Below are 6,000 nucleotides of genomic sequence, written 5' to 3' on the forward strand. Positions count from 1 at the left end.
CTTGTAAGATACCAATAATTGCGAAACAAAACAATCGAAAGCAGTCATTTTTACTGGTACGGTAGCTCTAGTGTTAACACGATTCTTATGTAATCCCTATAAAAATTCTAACAATAAATTATTCTCAGTTTATTCAAACATTCGTTATAGCATTCAAGTGAAGCTATTTATTTTCAAAATCATTTCAAATATTCAATGCTTTTAAGGTATTAATAACTACGAAACAAACAAATCGAAACCAGTCATTTTGATTGGTACGGTAGTTCTAGTGTTAACACGATTCATATGTAATCCCTATAAAAATTCTAACAATAAATTATTCTCAGTTTCTTTGTATATTCATCATAGTACTCAAGTACGCCGAGGGGTTAATGCGATGATCAATATTCATTCATAAGACACTTGAAAACGGTACAACTTCGAACCCGGGTACGCAGAGGAGAAAAATCTAAAGAAGAGGAATAGTTAACGAGTTTCTCAATGGTAACACGTTATTTATATACCCAGGCCGTCGCACATGCCAGGCCATCACTCCGCGTGTATATAACGCGTCACATAAATCCGCCGCTTCCGCGGAGATGCGTATTTGCGTACATAGATTCGAATACCGGCGATCCATATACACTCGCACGGACAATAAGCGTTCAAATCATAAATGTCAAAACCTGACCGTTAAATGACCTGATTTTAAGTAACCGAGCAACGCGTACGGCCGAAACGTTCGCAACGATAGCTTCGCGAAAATCGCTGTCTCTTTATCCGAGCGTTGTCGCTTGGCTTTTTCTTTCGTTTAAAATCATCGTTGCACGTGTCATGAATTACTCGTAGAAATCGATTTATCGTCATTATCATTGTTAATTAACCCTCTGTAGGCCCATGTAACTTTGAAGTCACATGTCAGTATATTGGCATCTTGTTGATTTATTTCATTCTGCATTCAAAGTGACGAATGAAATTAAGTAACCAGTTAACTTCAACTTTTATACGCTCAGGCGTGAAAGTTTAACGTCATTGTAACTTGAAAGTTACAAAATATATTCGTTTGATGAAATTATTGAACACATTGTTAATTTGTATTCATATGTGGATATTTATTAATTTTTTACTGCATAGTACAAAAGAGGTGACTCACTCACCACTTGATTTCATACAGTAAAACTATAAAATTTGATATTTAATATTATTTTCCTATAATGCATCATTTCGAGAAATATTCAAATAAAATAGCTTTGTTCCTGAATGTACGCGTGATCTCTCGTCGACTTTCACAAAATATCGATTTTATCTTATCAGAAAATGTTGAAATATTTCTAGTGAAAAACTTCCGAGTGCAAAGGGTTAAGGATAAAGTTGAATAATTCAATGGAGCTCACGCGATACTAAAAACATTTCTGTATTAATTCAACCGATGAACATGTTTCTATAATATTATTTAGCTATTCTGGCATTGTAATTAACCGAATACATCCAATTATCGTGAGTGCACATTGTACATTGATCTACACGACAAATACGAGCCATTAATTATAAGCAAACATTTGCTACACATACTAATTAGCGGGAGACTATTTTTTAACAGGTTTGTATGTTTATATATTACGCGCTTTATGAAAGATTGAAGATTTGAAACTCTCAGCAATATTTGACAACTTTCCCCGCAACTTCACCCGATTCTTTCAAACGCGAAGTTTAAGCTACTCCACTTTTAATTAATGCCGCCCACCGCCTCATTAGCGGAACGGTGAATTACTCGTTAGCACGCTTAATATTAATTCGAACTTCGAAATCCATGGACAAGAGGGAACTTTAAAAACAGATAGAAACGAAAACGTGGCGACTGAAAATGCAATCGGGAAACAGATAATCGCCTTTCCGAACGGACGGACAAACATTTTCAGCCAATTAAAACTTTGTCTACCGGGTAGCTATTAATGCGCTCCTAAATGATTTGCAATCTTATATCACAAAACGGCTTAGTGATTTCCTTTCGACGATATCTACAAATGACGATTATTCTTATATTCCCCGATTAATCAATTATTCAATTTTTGTTTCTCTTCGTTTCTTCTTGATTTACTCTACTTTTTTTATTTTACTACCAATAGGAATGCTATAATATAAACTGCTACGTTCAGTGTTAACCTAGATTTACGAACGTTTATTCTACACTTCGTTGCTCCCAGAGAAACAGGTATCTTCGTACAGATTTTAGAAATTAGAGCTTGCACGTGAGCGTACGATACATCGTTGTATTAATGAAAATCAATTTAACCTTCTGTAGGCCCATGTAACATTGAAGTCACATATCAGTACATTGGCATCTCGTTGATTTATTTCATTCTGCACACAGTGGTGAATAAAATTAAGTTATCAGTTAACTTCAACTTTTATACACTCGGGCGTGAAAGTTTAACGTCATTGTAACTTGAATATTTTTTACAATTAATATAAAGAAATACCTTGCATAAATTAAGCGACGGAACCATTTTATTTCGATGCTCCATGTGTTGGTGGATTATAGGAAATTTAATATTGAATTTTCAATTTTATAATTTCGTTGGTTTAAATCAAACGGCGAGTGAAAGGCGCCTCTCGAGCGCAAAGGGTTCATCGATGTTTAAAAATGTATCGATATAATCACCGACGCCCGCGTTTCCAGTAGCTGAAATTTAGCCGGCGTTCAATGTAACATCGATAGCGAACATGTTAATTTTGCACTTGAATTTTGTTTTCACCTATTCTACGCCGATATGTGCACCAATTTTATTTGTTAATCATTCTGTATAGACTGATACATTTCAAGACAATCTAATAGGCGTAATGCAACAAGATTGTCAATGTGTGAAAGACATAATTGAAAATTTTGCACTTGAATTTTGTTTCACCTATTTTACGCTGATACGTGCAAATATTTTGCTTGTTAATCATTCTGTATAGAGTGATACATTTCAAGACAATCTAATGGGCGTAATGCAACAAGATTGTCAACGTGTGAAAGACAATTGAAAATTTTTTCTTTCCAGCGCAAGTGGTTAAACATTTATTTCAATTTACAGACATTTTATCTACTCCAGATAAACATGCATTTCTTATTCCGCTTTAGTTCGTCATTCAAAGTATACTCCAATCGCATTCGTCCTGCACCACGAATACACGCATCATCTTTCATTCCATCGAAACGAGAGACTCAAACCAAATCCCACGGTTAGCAGGTTAGCAATCCCTCTAAACCCGGAGATCCACCGAATCGGATTCCCCGGGTGCGCCAACAACGACCGTAAGAAAGAAATACCTTGAAGAAGTCCGCCAGTAAGCAGATCAGTCCGTCCGGCAGTAACAGATTCCGTCCACGCGCTCTCCCGGAACCGGAGGAGCGTGCACGCGTCAACAACGTTCCGGCGGACGCCTCTCGTTACCGGGTGCCGCGGACCGGCCTCCGATCGATCGGGAAATCGGGGACGAGCACGGGGAGGATACGTAGATCCCGGCGTGGCGCGCGTCGAACGGCTGTGACCGGCACGCGTGTCGGACCGACGACGACGACGAGATCGCGTCCGTTTCCCGTGGTGTCCGGCGGTCAACTTCCGGTTCCGACTGAACGGCTGCGTGCCGGCGTCATCGATCCGCCATAAATCCCGCTCTCCCTCGATCCCGATCGGTACACGCGTGACCAGCCCCCGCCCCTCTGGCCGGCCCCCACCCCGTCGAGCCGCGAATCAAAAGACCGCGCCGCGTTCGTATCCTTCCGCGGCCGTGCGACGATAATAATAATTACCGGCGGCGCGCGCGCGCGCGGCAAGGCACGCTTTCACGGAACCCGGACGCGCGACGGAAGGACCGCTCTGGATCACGAGTCTCGGTTCTACTCGTACCGACTCGACCCCTCGAAAAATCCCAATTCTCTCCTCCCCACACACACTCGCGGCCGACACACGCACTGGTACGCCGGAGGGTAAGATCGCGAGCAACCACGACGACGACGACGACGACGGTACGATCACGAGCCACCTCCACCACTGCCACTAGATACCACCACCACAATCACCACCTCCTCTCCGCCGCCTCCGCCCCCTCCTCCTCCACCACCTCCACCACCACCAGCACGACGACGACGGCGACGTTGACGAGCGCGAGGTCGCTGAGAGACTGGACGACGCGCGACGGACCCCGAGTCACCGTCGACGATCAGTCGAGTCGGTCTGAACCGGAGAGGATCCCTAGCCGCCTCGTCCGGCTGTGCCCCGCGAGGGGGTGGAGGCGCCGGAGCCGCCGGAGTGGGGGACACGTGATACCGGAGCCAGAGCGAGAGAGAGAGAGGACGCACGTTAGGCGGCGGCACGTCGTCCGCGCGACGATCCGCCGCGGCGAGGGGAAGGGCGGGGTCGCGGCCGGCCGGCGAGCGGTGGGGAGCGCGGCGTCGGCGTCGACGTCGGCGTCGACGTCGGCGTCGCTTCTTCGCCGAGGGCGTGGTCCTGATCGCCGACGCTCTTTTGCGAGTCTCAGCACAGAGACCGTGGACGCTGCATGCACGCAAGTTGCTTTTCCATTTTCTTGCCCTTTTCCCTTTGAGTTCCGTCGCCCTTTCCAGTTGGCTGTTTCGGGTGTTCGAGGATCGGAGTTACGGTGGATAGTCGATAGTGGCTCTGGGTAGTTGGACTTTGTAGTGGCGTTTTGGTGATCCTCGAAGGTTTCTAGTTTGCATCCTCTTCTCGATTGATGGACTCTTGGTGGTTGCTCTTGCTCTTTTGCGAGTCAAGTTGCTTTTCCATTTTCTTGCCCTTTCCTTTGAGCTTCGTCGCCTTTTCCAGTAGGCTGTTTCGGGTGTTCGAGGATCGAAGTTACGGTGGCTAGTCGATAGTTGGACTTTGTGGTGGCGTTTTGGTGATTCTCCAAGCTTTCTACTTTGCATCCTCTTCTCAATTGATGGACTCTTGGTGGTTGCTTGGTCTTTTGCGAGTATCGGTAGGGACCATGGCCGCTGCATGCACTGAAGTTGCTTTTCCATTTTCTGGCCCTTTCCCTTTGAGCTTCGTCGCCTTTTCCAGTAGGCTGTTTCGGGTGTTCGAGGATCGAAGTTACGGTGGCTAGTCGATAGTTGGACTTTGGGTAGTTGGACTTTGTGGTGGCGTTTTGGTGATCCTCGAAGCTTTCTACTTTGCATCCTCCTTTCGATTGATGGACTCTTGGTGGTTGCTCTTGCTCTTTTGCGAGTCAAGTTGCTTTTCCATTTTCCTGAACTTTCCTTTGAGCCTCGTCACCTTTTCCAGTAGGCTGTTTCGGGTGTTTTAGGATCGATGTTCCGGTGGCTAGTCGATAGTGGATTTGGATGGTTGGACTTTGTGGTGGCGTTTTGGTGATCCCCGAAGCGTTTTACTTTGTATCCTCTCGATTGATGGACGGTCTTGGTAGTTGCTTGGTAGTGGCTTGTTGTCTGGTTTTGGGATCTTTTGATGATTCGGAATTGAAATTTACTGCTCAGTAGATTGATTGTCGATGTTACTAGCTTGGATCTAGGGGAGTGCGAAGGCACTTCAGGGTGGATTTTCCGAGTCTTGCTGCTTGGGTGTTTCTGATGTTGAGTTGTTTTAGGTGGCTTTTTTCTGAGTCTTCTGGGTGAAGATTTCAGTGGTTCCCGTGAATTGATTCTCGATGCGACTGGTTTGGATCGTTCTGAGAGAGATGCGAATTGATGGAAAGGTTTCACTGGTAAATTCGTTGGGTTTTCGTCTTTTATCTCGATCTCGGTTTAGTTGACGGGCGACCTTAATGTTCACCTAGTTTTGCAATCGGTTTCGCTCTGAATATTATTCCTGTTCGTTCCCGAGGAGTCTTTTTCATATTTAAACAAAGGTGTTGACGAGAGGGACACTTTGATGGTGAGGTTCCCGAGCTCCCCGAAAGAGTAATCGCTACGATAAATCTCGACTTTTCAATTCACCGTTTCCAAGAATAAATCACCGCGATCTTAGGAGAGTTTTATGGCTGTTGGTTTGGCAGTCG

General features: G+C 44.7%; 1 protein-coding gene across 1 annotated transcript in view; it reads right to left on the bottom strand.

Annotated features, from left to right (window-relative positions):
* Window positions 1–4,225, bottom strand: part of Ptp36E (protein tyrosine phosphatase 36E) — a 143,917-nt gene extending 139,692 nt beyond the window's left edge. The window contains exon 1 of the mRNA XM_076366387.1: window positions 3,293–4,225. The gene's annotated coding sequence lies outside the window, so the exon portion shown is untranslated. The remainder of the gene's footprint in view (window positions 1–3,292) is intronic.
* Window positions 4,226–6,000: the final 1,775 nt, after the last annotated feature.

This window comes from Nomia melanderi, chromosome 3 (assembly GCF_051020985.1).
Source record: "Nomia melanderi isolate GNS246 chromosome 3, iyNomMela1, whole genome shotgun sequence".
Classification (NCBI taxonomy): Eukaryota; Metazoa; Arthropoda; class Insecta; order Hymenoptera; family Halictidae; genus Nomia; species Nomia melanderi.